Genomic DNA, 13,121 nt, shown 5'->3' with positions numbered 1-13,121 from the left:
TAACCATGATTTATTGAATGATCATCAATCACACTACTCTCTTCGTTTACTTGCATCTTTACTAATGCACTTAACTTTTTGTTATTTTTTATTCATGTACTTCCATTCTTCTATAACACACTCTCTGAAATGTTTAATAGTTCAATTCATTGAAAGGAAGAAAGAAAAGAGCTAAATTAATGATTCCTCCATTAGATCCAGGAACTTTGTCTAACATATTATACCCGACAACTTTCCTCCCCACAAGCCTATGAATGATGTTTTACTGTAATATATTTCTATAGATGAGGAAGCTGAGATTTTTAAAAATGATGTGCATTGACTAAAAGCAGCATTGATAAGTACTGAATCTATGGCATAAGACCAGGTTGATCTACTTTCAAAGCTTGCCTGGCTTGCTTTCCATGGAGGGTCTACTCACCCCACTTGCAAGTACCCTTTGATGTTTGTTTTAAGACACTTTGCAAAGAACACTCAGAATACAAATATGAAAAACACAGCAAAAACAATAATGGTAAGAATCAGACAGGTATGAGAATGGCCAGAGTACATGAGGAATGGGATTGGCAACAGGAAAGACACAAACACTGCTTGGAAAAAGAAGAGAAGAAAAGCTACCATTTACTGTGAAAGCTGTGTTTGCCTCATGTCACCCTATTCATCTGGACTTGCATCCTTGGTGGCCTGGATCATTCTAGATTCTCCTTACCTGCTTTACCCTAGTGCAGACAACTATCCAGTACAGGAAAATGGAATATGCTTTGGAATCAAGCAAGCTGAACTTGAAATTTGTTCCAGTCTCTTTCCAGTGACTTTGGGCTTGTTGATTTATCTTCTAAGCTGCAGTTGTTTCTCTTTTGAGAAAATTGCCATAATACCATATAAACATAAGATTGTCATAATAAATGATGCATGTCTCATTGGCCCATAGTAGGTGTTCAGAAAAGGATTTTTTCATTCTCTTATTATCTCTCAAACTAATTTTCCTGGGGCACTGTTCTATGTGTTACATGAAATTGTGTGTTTGAGTGTTATGTTTCATTTCTCTCCTTAGAACAATTTATTATTTGCTTTGCCTTTCTTGTCATATACACTTTCCTATGTTGGACTGATCAAATCCTCCCTAATCCAGTCTTTCGTACCTATGGACTCTCATATCCCCAACTCTGTATTAATCAGAACAAGACTCCCACTGACTTATGACTACACCTCACCTTCATCCAAGTTTCAGAACTTTTGACCTTTTTTCTTCCATTTTCCCTCTGCTTATGCATCACAGAAATCTTGTTCACTTGACTCAGCTCTGGTTCCTCCATAGTTAGAGTTAACTACTCCCACCTTGACTGATTTATTCTTCCTCCTGTGAGTGTTTACAGTGATTAGGGTTCATAGAAAAGAATTTAGCACTTCGTTTTCAGCTCTTCTTCCAGACTCCAGCTTTTTACTCTTGATTTTATCCTGGCCCAGTTCTCAAGCCAGTCTGGAAGTCAGACACACAGGCCTGGAGGTATCATGCAGACTCAGACTGTGCTTCATGCAACCGGTCCAGCACAAGACCCCTCCAGCCCAGATCCCTAGAGCAGCAGAACTTCTTAGGCTTCTACACTGTACCCTGAGTCGATTCAATGACATCCCCCCAGGTTCAATTGGATATCAATGTATTTGCAACTTGCTGTTTCCTCATTCTCTAATATTGGCTTGATGCACAAAGTGAATGCCTGCCTTGTTCCTCAGGTAATCCCAGCACTCAAAGCCTGCCTAGACCCCACATGCCTTACACATACACTTCACCCTTATTGGTTTCTTTACTGCTTTTGCTATTACACGTTCCTCAAATAAATATAATAATAAATAATAAATAATCTCTGATGAGTGCTCACTTTGCTTTAGACACCCCTCTAAAAATTTGCATATCTTATATCCTTTGATCTTTACATCAGTCCAAAGCTTATTAAAATGAAAACTGAAGACATAAAGGATAACCTTTTCCAGATCACATGGCTAGTAAGAGAGTGATCCAAGATAGGCTACTGTCTCCACAGCCTGCCATCCTAGCATGAATCCAGAATTGAGAGTTGTGTCATCCACGAAAGGAATTCCTCAAAGGTGATCCATGCTGTAAGGCTGAAGTCAAGTTATGACTATAGCCTAACTTACCCATTACTTTGTGCTTCATCTTGTCCAACTAAAAAATCTTTGAAAGCAAACTTGGGCTTCATGTCCCAGCTTTACCATTCAAGTAGATGGCCCCTGCTACAAGGTTAGTCCTCAGTGTCTGGCAAGCCTAGAGGGACAGGGCTTGTGGCAGAGTCCAGCTGCCTTCTGACTCATGCCATAAAAAGGGCAAAATCTTAATTTGAATGTAAGCTTCCTAATACAGATGGTATGTAATCTAATTGACATGCCTTCCTATCTCTGCAAGAAATACTACAGAATATAATGATGTTGGAGCCCTTGGGAGCAATACCTAGTCTTTATTTGACTTTAGGAGATTTTGGAAGAAAAATGTTTCTGAAACAAAGAACAGAGGAAACAGGAATAAAGACAGTGGAATTTGTGATAAGGAGGTTCAATACTTGACATCTCCAAGAATGGATTTAATTCGGGATGTTGTTGTTACCTTTATTGGTTGCATAATTCTGGGCAACTGAACCTCAGTATTCTCATCCGTAAATTGGGAATGGTAATTTAAACCTACTGCAATGTTTTATGGTAAGGGTAAAAGAGACAAAACATAGGAAAACATTTTTACCTTTCAATGGCTATATAAGTTGTTTAGTCAGTAATTCATGTCACTCTTCTTTTCTGACCCCATGGACTGTAGCCTGCGAAGCTCCTCTGTCCATGGAATTTCCCAGGCAAGAATACTGGAGTCGGTTGACACTCCCTTCTCCAGGGGTCCTCCTGACCCGGGGACTGAACCCACATCTCTTGCAATGGCAGGCAGATTCTTTACCACTGAGCCACCAGGGAAGCCCATTGTATAAATATGTGTATTGAATCTGCTCATTTTTTTGCACTTCAGACAATCCTATTGAAAATGTGTGTGCTAGTCACTGAATCATGTCTGACTCTTTGTGATCCCCATGGCCTGTAGCCCACCAGTCTTCTCTGTCCGTGAAATTCTCCCGACAAGAATGGTGGAGTGGGTAGCTATTCCCTTCTACATGGGATCTTCCTATCCAGGGATTTAACATGGGTCTTCGCAACCCACTCCAGTACTCTTGCCTGGGAAATCTCATGGACAGAGGAAACTGGTGGGCTACAGTCCACGCGGTCGGTCGCGAAGAGTTGGACACGACTGTGCGACTTCACATTCACACATTGGAGAAGAAAATGGCAACCCACTCCAGTGTTCTTGCCTGGAAAATCCCAGGGACAGCGGAGCCTGGTGGGCTGTCGTCTATGGGGTTGCACAGAGTCGGACACGACTGAAGCGACTTAGCAGCCTATACTACAGGCAGCTTCTTTATCATCTGAGTCACCAGAGAAGCCAATATAACCTCATACTCCACAAACTTAAATAACTGTAGACATACAGCCTGCACCTACATCAGTTCAGTTCAGTCACTCAGTCGTGTCCGACTCTTTGCGACCCCATGAATCTGCAGCATGCCAGGCCTCCCTGTCCATCACCAACTCCCAGAGTTTACTCAAACTCATGCCCATCAAGTCGGTGATGCCATCCAGCCATCTCATCCTCTGTCATCCCCTTCTCCTCCTGCCCCCAATCCCTCCCAGCATCAGGGTCTTTTCCAATGAGTCAGCTCTTCACATCAGGTGGCCAAAGTATTGGAGTTTCAGCTTCAGCGTCAGTCCTTCCAATGAACACCCAGGACTGATCTCCTTTAGGATGGACTGGTTGGATCTCCTTGCATTCCAAGGGACTCTCAAGAGTCTTCTCCAACACCACAGTTCAAAAGCATCAATTTTTCTGCACTCAGCTTTCTTCACAGTCCAATTCTCACATCCATACATGACCACTGGAAAAACCATAGCCTTGACTAGACAGACCTTTGTCGGCAAAGTAATGTCTCTGCTTTTTAATATGCTATCTAGGTTGGTCATAACTTTCCTTCCAAGGAGTAAGTGTCTTTTAATTTCATGGCTGCAATCACCATCTGCAGTGATTTTGGAGCCCAAAAAAATAAAGTCTGACACTGTTTCCACTGTTTCCCTATCTATTTCCCAAGAAGTGATGGGACCAGATATGCAAAGTTAAATGCCCTAGTACATAAAGGTTGTTTGTTTTTTTAAGTACTTCAGAGTTTTTGTAGGGGAGAAATATTTGGTGAATCACTCTCATTATTTTGCATGGATTGAGTCAACCATGGTTTTACTTCTCCCAACTCAGACCTCAGCCTCCGGTTCTCAGAAGGTCTTAAAACAGTGTCCTCCCTGAGAGGACAGTGACCAGAGAAAAGTGCCCTTGGTTACATTTTTATCCCCTGGCTAATCCTGAGGAAAGCATGCCATCAAGATCCTTCATTTTACCACAAAACAATTCAGTGTTTTAGATAACACTTTCAAAAATTTAAGCAAAAACATTTGTATTCTTTAATATTAAAACATGCACATTAACTTCTTTCTTAGTGGTTTTTCTCTTGGTGACAGACTGATCCTAAATAGCTGAAACAGTTCTACTCTGATAACTTATTCTTTTCTATCTTTTCTATCTAATACAGGGCTAGGATTCCATTCAGTCTGGGAGTAACTCTGAGATAGGCTATATAAGCATACACACACACACACACACACAAATTGTCATCATTTGCTTCAAAACTGCATTTTAAAATGCTTTAAATTCTAGAAAGTCAGAGTACTGTCAGCAAAACCTAAATTTGGTATGGCATCTGAGAATCACAAGATTAGAGTCCTCTGTTGAAAAGACTGAAAACATGAGATTGTTCAGAAATGTATGTGCTGTGAATGTGGTCAGAGGCTGAAGATACAGGGCTTGGCCTTGGTGATGAAGCAGCAGAAACGTGAAATGCCAAAACAGCTCTTTGCTTTCAAAGAACAAGCTAGAATTACAGGAGATCATAGGCAAGGAATTGTAATCTTGTTTGGTGTTTGAGAGTATTAAGTAAAATGAACAGCCCTGGTTTTATGTTTGAAACTATTCTACAGGAAAAAGAAAATGTCTGAATTAAAAGCAACAATAACAAATTTTTTGAGTCATAGCACTTTTGAGATTGTTTCTTAAGAAAGATTGCTTTAATAGTGTCTTAGGAAAATAGATATTAATGATTTGGGGGCTGTTTCTCTTCTCCATCCTTGGCAAAGAAAATGGACCTAATTTCACAGAATTTCAGATCCGCTATTTTTTTGGCTAAGCTGAAAAGATAAGGACTGACACTTTTTTTGGGGGATGGGATATACAGATAACTTAATACATGGTTAAGGAGTGCTGCCAAAAAAGATGTGAAACCATACAAAATTCTGATGGAAAGTGGTTATAATTATCATGTTTAGGTTTATGAACTAATTTCTAGTCACCATTTTCTAGCTTTAAAACTTGTTTATCTCTGGCTCACTGCAGTAAGAAGTAACTGCCTCTAAAGTATTCAGGAAAGGCTGTTGACCATTACATGATACAGTGGAGAGATCTGAGGTCATTACGTATTTTAGTAAGGGGGTCTGCTCCACATGTAATAATTGAGGAGCAATTTCATTAACAAGTACCCTTTTGAGGCATAGTTCATCCTCATTTGACTACATAGAGATAAATATTAATCAGAATCCACTTATTTAAATTTTCCTATCAAGGTAAGCAGAGATATTATTTAGCTGTAAGGAAATTTTGCAGAGATGGCAAGGAATGATTTTTTTTTTTTAACAGCAAGCAAATGCAGGCTCTGTTCACAAAGCCAGTTCATTAAAATGAACTGGCCCATTCTTATTAATTACTTCCCTGGCACTCAGAGTAGACCACAGTAGTCCATGAAAAGATAGAATCTTACATTACTTAAAACTGACTAATGAGGAATGGCTAAGAGTTATGAAAATGTCACCATCCTATCATAATATCCTAAAATCCATAGGACACCATGAAGGCTTCTACAATTCAGTCTTTATAACAGCAATAACGTATTTTGGAGTCAACACTGTTTCCAATCCACACAAGAAACACGTGAACTTCCATCCTTACCTGATGTGAGACAAAATGAATTAAAACAAAACAAAAGTATTCAAGAATTGTGTGTGTGTGTACTTTCAAGTTTTTGTCTATAATAAAGCTGAAGTGGGAACCTATTTCCCATTACAGAAATGAACCAGAATGTAATTTGAAGGAAAGTCATTTAGTTCTAAGAATAAAAATGAAAGAATTACCATGCTAAGACAGTAAGCTTTCCTCCTCAGGATTTTTCCTTCAAAAAAATACACAATTTGGGATATCTCTTCCAATGCAGGGGACATGGGTTCAATTCCTGGTCAGGGAACTAAGAACCCACATGCTGTGGGTCAACTAAGACCACACATCACAACTAGAGAAAACCTATATGCTGCATTGAAGACCCAGTGCAGCCAAAATTTAAATATATATATATAATATATATATATATATATAATATATATATATATATATATAAAATACATACTATATATATACACAATTTAAAAAATAGAAAAGCAGAAAAAGGTTTTGGGTTTCTTGAAACAAAACTTATTAAGCATGAAATACAAAAGTCTTTATTTTTTATTTTTTATCATTTCTTATTTACTGAGGTATAGTTAATTTACAAAGCTATATTAAAGTATAGAGCAAAGTGATTCAGTTACACATATATATATATCATATATATAACATATGATTTTACTGTTCAGTCACTGAGTCATGTCCGACTCTTTGCAACCCCACGGACAGCAGCAGGCCACACTTTTGCTGTCCTTCACTGTCTCCCAGAGATTGATCACATGCACGTCCATTGAGTCTGTGTTGCTATCCAACCATCTCATCCTCTGACTCCCTCTTCTCCTCCTTCTCCTCCTGGTGGCTCAGATGGTAAAGAATCTGCCTGCAGTGAGACCCGGGTTTGATCCCTGCGTCAGGAAGATCTTTGGAGAAGGGAATGGCTACTCACTCCAGTATTCTCACCTGGAGAATTTCATGGACAGAGGAGCCTGGCGGGCTACAGTCCATGAGTCACAAAGAGTCGAACCTGACTGAGTGACTAAAATATATATATATATGTATATATATATTTTTTTCCAGACTCTTTTCTGGAAAACAGTATTATGAGATATTGAGTATAGTTCCCTGTACTATACAGTAGGTCCTTGTTGCTTACCTATTATATATAGTGTATTGATTATTGGCTTTGAAAAGATATTACTTGGACACAAATCCTAGCTCATTTACTGTGTGATCAAGGACATATTATGTAACCTCTCTGTGTTCAATTTCTTCATTTAGAAAAGAAAGTAAAAAGAGGAATTAGCTAAAAGATTGGGAGTGAGAATTAAGTGAAATTCTGTGTATAAAGTTTATTTGGATGCTTCCCAACATATACTTAATACTTCATTCATTCATTCATTCATTCATTTGGTACCTACTTATTGAACCCCTACTCTGTGCAGGTACCATTCTAAGAATTTGGGTTATAGCAGTGAACAGAACAGGGCTTCTATCCTCGTGAACTTTATATTCTAGTAAAATTTATCCATTATGTCATTAATCTGTTATCCAAGAATCTATGGAAAGCATTTGAACATGTATTAATGCCCTAATACTTTACAGACATAAGACAGAGTCCAGCACTCATTGTAAAGTAATTGAGGCCTAAGGAGGAGAAGTGAGAAACGACTCTAAAAAAAAAAAAAAACAAAAACATCTGCACAGATACCCTAAAAGCAATATATTTTTTAAAAGTTGGGGACATAAGAAACCCTTTGAGAGTTTCTTAAAAGCTGCAGATCTGTTTCTAGTAAAGTTGAAATATTGATTGAAAGACCCAACAATTCTACTCTTAGGTATTTACCCCACCTCCAAATTAAAAGATAAGTTCACACACACAAAAAAAATACATGTACAGAAATGTTCATAGGGGGACTTCTGTGGTGATCCAATGGTTAAGAATCCACCGTGCAATGCAGGGGACATGGGTTCAGTTCCTGGTTTGGGAACTCAGATCCCACATGCTGCAACTCAGATCTGACACAGCCAAAAATAAATAAATAAATAATTCTTCTTTAAAAAGTGTTTATAGTACCTTTATTCATGATCACCAAAAACAAATCAACAGTTCATCAACAGAAAAAGTCAAATTGTTATATAGTCACATGGGAAAACACTGCTCAACAGTAAATAGAAATGAAATGTTGATAGATGCAATAACATGATGAATGCCCAAAACATCAGAAACTAGATACAAATGAGTACATACTGCACGATTCCATTAAAATGACTTTCTAGAATACAAGGCAAAACTAATTTATAGTGGTAAAAATCAGTCAGTAGTTGCACTAGAGGTAAATGGGAAATTGATTGGAATTGGCCCCATGGGAACTCTGGGTGATGAGAATCTTTTATATATTGTTTTAAGTGGTAGCTACATAGGTGTAAAAGATTGTCACAACTCAAAGAAATCAACTTTTTTTTTTTTTTCTGTTTCTTTTTTTTTTTTTTGGATTTTTTTTTTAATTTATTTATTTATTTTTTCAGTGGGTTTTGTCATACATTGACATGAATCAGCAATAGATTTACACGTATTCCCCATCCCGATCCCCCCTCCCCCCTCCCTCTCCACCCGATTCCTCTGGGTCTTCCCAGTGCACCAGGCCCGAGCACTTGTCTCATGCATCCCACCTGGGCTGGTAAGAAATCAACTTTTAAGATTGGTGCATTTAATTACATGTAATACTCATTAAAAATTGTTGTTAAAAAACTGTAGACACTTTCCCCAGATAGAAGATAGGCGAATCTTCCAGAGAAAAAACTTGGTCTGATTCACTGACATTTCCTATATACCAGTTCTGTTTTGACATGCCTTCTCCACAGAAAGTCAAAATAAAACGTGTGTGATCAGGATATATTCACCATGAAACATTTTACTATTAATTTTGAAAGGCATGGATTCTGGAATCATTTACTATTTCCTTCGAAACGTACGTAGGGTGAAAAGAAAGGTTAAGTTTACTAACTACGAGGAAATCATATCTCTGCTCACACACCATACTGCGCTTTGAGCAATATTTTTATATGTTCTAAAGAAATATGTGTAAGGGCCCTTTAAAAAAGAAGCGATTTTCTGTCAGGGATCAGTGACCTCGGACAAGCTATACATCGGCAAAAAAATGTCTGTAGAGGCTAGTAAAAAAAACCCTACTGTATGCTAATTTCAAATTATCTTTTATACTAGTTTCAGGCTTCAAAGGGGGCTAAGAGAAAAGAAATAGTTGTATGAAAAAAATTACTCTTGATTAGGAAAAAGACCTTCATGAGGGATTTTCCAATTTTGTCTCACTTCTGATTGGAGCAAAATGCCATGGAGAAGAGGACAATGGAAGAGATTTTCAAGAAAAAGAAGACACAAGAGGAAAGACACAAGGTGGAAGAGAGACCCAGAGGGGGGAAAATAATTCAGACTGAAAGCTTTCACTTAGATTTGTGAGAAAAATTTAGGATTGGGCTAAAGGATGATTGAAGTTTCACTGGAAGGTATCTGACTGTACTGGAATATTGATTTAAATATGTTCTAATTAAGTATTGCTAGTATAATGATTTATTAGTTAATAGTGCTGCTTATTGATTTAGCAAAAAGTTTGATATTTGCAGAAAGAGCATGAGTGTTCTATCTTATACTTGCCTATAGGCAGTTGAGATATAAAAGTATTTGTCCTAAACCTATCAGCCTCTGTTCCCCTGAGGAAGCTGGCCTTCCTTATAGGCAAAGAACCTGAGAGACAATAATCTGTACTCATTTATCCTGTACCCCAACCCTATAGAAAATGACTAATTTGATACATCTTACATAAACCATTAGTAAAGATCAGTAGCTTTTAAACTTTTAACCAAGACCCTCCATAAGAGATAGTTTTCCTCATGGTCCAGAACACACATCTCTATCACTGAAACCCAAAGTCCAAAAAATAATCTTTACCAAATGCAATTCACTTTGATATGTTTTATTCTGATCTGCTTTTTCTATTCCATTTTTAAAGCTAATTATTATCCACTGAAATGATTTCACAACCGCAGTTTAAAAAGTACATAGTACAACAAATGCTTGTTCTACACCTCTTTCATCTAAAATATCTCCGTGATTGGCAAAATGGCCCTAAATTTCCTTTGGCAGCATGCTAGATTCTGAAAACTTTAGATTTACTTTAAATATGGTTCTGAAAGAGTGGTTATGCAAAATACATTGCACTAATTAAGCAAACTAGAAGCAGTAAGAAAATTTGTGATTTTTTTTTTTTTTTGGTCAATTTCTGGATCAAATAAAAAATGCAGTTAAAAAAAAAAAACAACAACTGAACGATGGCAAGTTCTCTGCAAAAGGGACCTCTGGAGAACTTGTCTAAAGCAGCTGAGAAATTCATGAGATATCTTTACCTGGCTCTTCCTTTCATAAACTCTGATGCTCATATTGTCCCCCTTGACGTGCGATCAGTCTCCACTTCCGATTTCTCAGAGCAGGACTCAGCATCTTGTTTTTTCCCACCTGGTTAATTCAACCTCCGACAACTCAGAAACAGATTTACTGATTTAATACAACTATATATTTTAATCAAATTGTGATAGCTTTTAGATACTCAATAAGGGATTAGTGGTTCTTTTCCTTGTATTTTGCCCTTGAATCTTCATCACTATCTTGAGATAAGTGGGGAAGATGGCAAATAGAGGAAAGCAAAGTCTTTGCTTGTAAGAACCTATGTGTAAGAAAAGTAAGCCAAAGTCCAGTCTCTGAACCAAACTATGTCTCTACAAGCATGCTCAGAGAAGAAAGTTCTCTCCTCCAGCATGTTCACTCACAGCAGCACAAGGATTTATGGCAGTGGAAAATGTAAAAAGAGGGACAGGCAAACAGCAAATTAACTAACTGTTGTGAGACAATAAGGGTCAGAGTACCCTTTATGTGTACAAGTTCCAGCCCAGTGAGTCCACTGATGTGAGCATTCAAACCACCTAAGTGGTCTACCTAAACCACAGTTAGTTGCCCAGTGTATTGCATAATCCTAGACCCTCACATTCAGTGTGAGGAGAGATGGGGGAAAGGCAGATATATGGAACCCAAGAGAAGCAAAGTGCAATTCCAGCAAAGGTAAAGAAGGAATGCATGAACCATGCCCTTGCAGTATTTCCCATCATGACAGCTGTTGCCCCAGGATCACATGGCCTGTAAATCACAAGACAGAGCCAATAACAAATGTTGATGCTATAAGACTTCTACTTAAGCATGTATGAAAGAGAAGGGGAGAACATTATCCTAAGCCACACAACCTGACACTTGAGCAAACCATGATCATAATTAAACTCATATACCATCATAATTCATATGCCCATGTCACAGTCCTTAATCCTCACGTGAGGAATAATGAGGAGTTCATTGTGCCTGGAGCTGGGTGATACTATCAAGCTTGTGATGCTATCCAGTTACTCTGGATCCAATGTCCTAACAGGTAATGTTGCCATAATAGTATCCTAAATGATGTATCACCAAACAGTTTGAATAATACAGTTCCACAGCTGAGCTACTTCATACGTCACATGGGCTCAAAACACTGACCTTAGAACTTAACAACCATTTTACAATGTTCCTATGAAAAATATGTTCCAGGCTCCAAATGGCATTTTTCAGGCAAACTTTGAGAACACAGTCTGCTTAGGAACTGTCTCTACTGGTCTGTGATACATTTGTTTTGCATATAAAGTGTGTTTCATGCTCTTTTTACAAAGAGTTTTCCTGTTCCTGGAAGAGGACTTCAAATAATAAATTGTCACCAAAAATGGACATGAAATTAAAAAAAAAAAGAAAAACAGGCAGGGGGTGGAAAAGATGAGCAAGCTGAAAACAAGTCCATTTTGGGAAGGTTTGAGACTTCCCGTTTAAGGGAGTTTTCATATTAAAGGAAAAAGTCCTCATGTGTTGTGCGTTTCTTTGTTCATGACACTTAGCAGAGATTTCTATAATGTGAAAATAGGAAGTTGGATTTATATGGCTTTTGCTTTAATGATGCTAAACTGCCTGGAAATGGCAGTGCATGCTATTGCAAGTTTCAGATTTTTTTAAGCTGTACTACCAAACACCTTTGTAAATTTAAGATGAGATCCCCAGCATTGTGGACATTGAAGAACAAAGCAAGGCAAATACAGGAAATTTAGCTCTTTAATGGCTTCAGGGTTCCCAATTATATTATAAAGCTGAAAAGATATTCCAGCAGAGTAGGTCCTTACAATCATCTAATACCAACAACACCACCAACCACGGTTTTCAGTTATCTCCCCTAAAACCGTACATGTATTGCCTCAGGGAGACTTACATAAGACCCCATCTGGGGAGAGGGGAGGAGGAGGAAATAGCAAATTGCAGGATCTGCTGATATAGGTCTCTGCAGGAGCTCCCAAATGTGTCTTTGTTTATGTTCTGGGCTCTGGGTTGTTGTGGGGCACATATCTAAGAAGGAAGGAATTTGTTGCCTCAATAAAAAAATGTGTAATTAAGATGTGGAAGAAAGGCTAGGTGAGAGAGAACAAAAAGACTACCTCCATGTATTCAAAACCAAATACTTACACATCATGAATTTAGACAGCAGCTTTTTCTTTTTTAAAATCTGGTCTTCAGGCATGAATACAGTGCTTAATAAATCCTGATGCCTCCACACAAAGTTAAAAAAAAAAACGCATGGCAATGATGCATGTAATTCAAGTAGAAAGATCACTGGCTCTGGATCAGAAATGCCTTGATTTGACTTCCTAGGCAAGCAGTGTGTGTAAATTAGTCAATCTCTTTGAGCCTAGGTTTTGTTTTCTCTAAATATGAATTATAAGGAAACATTAAGCATGATGATTAAATATAAGGAGAAGAAGAAGAGAAAGTAACTAGCACAACACCTCTGAAATGCCATTTCTCCTCCTTTACCTTCTCTTTTCTTTTATATATATATATATATGTGTG

This window comes from Cervus canadensis, chromosome 33 (assembly GCF_019320065.1).
Source record: "Cervus canadensis isolate Bull #8, Minnesota chromosome 33, ASM1932006v1, whole genome shotgun sequence".
Taxonomy (NCBI): Eukaryota; Metazoa; Chordata; class Mammalia; order Artiodactyla; family Cervidae; genus Cervus; species Cervus canadensis.
Note: the sequence above shows the minus strand (reverse complement) of the source record.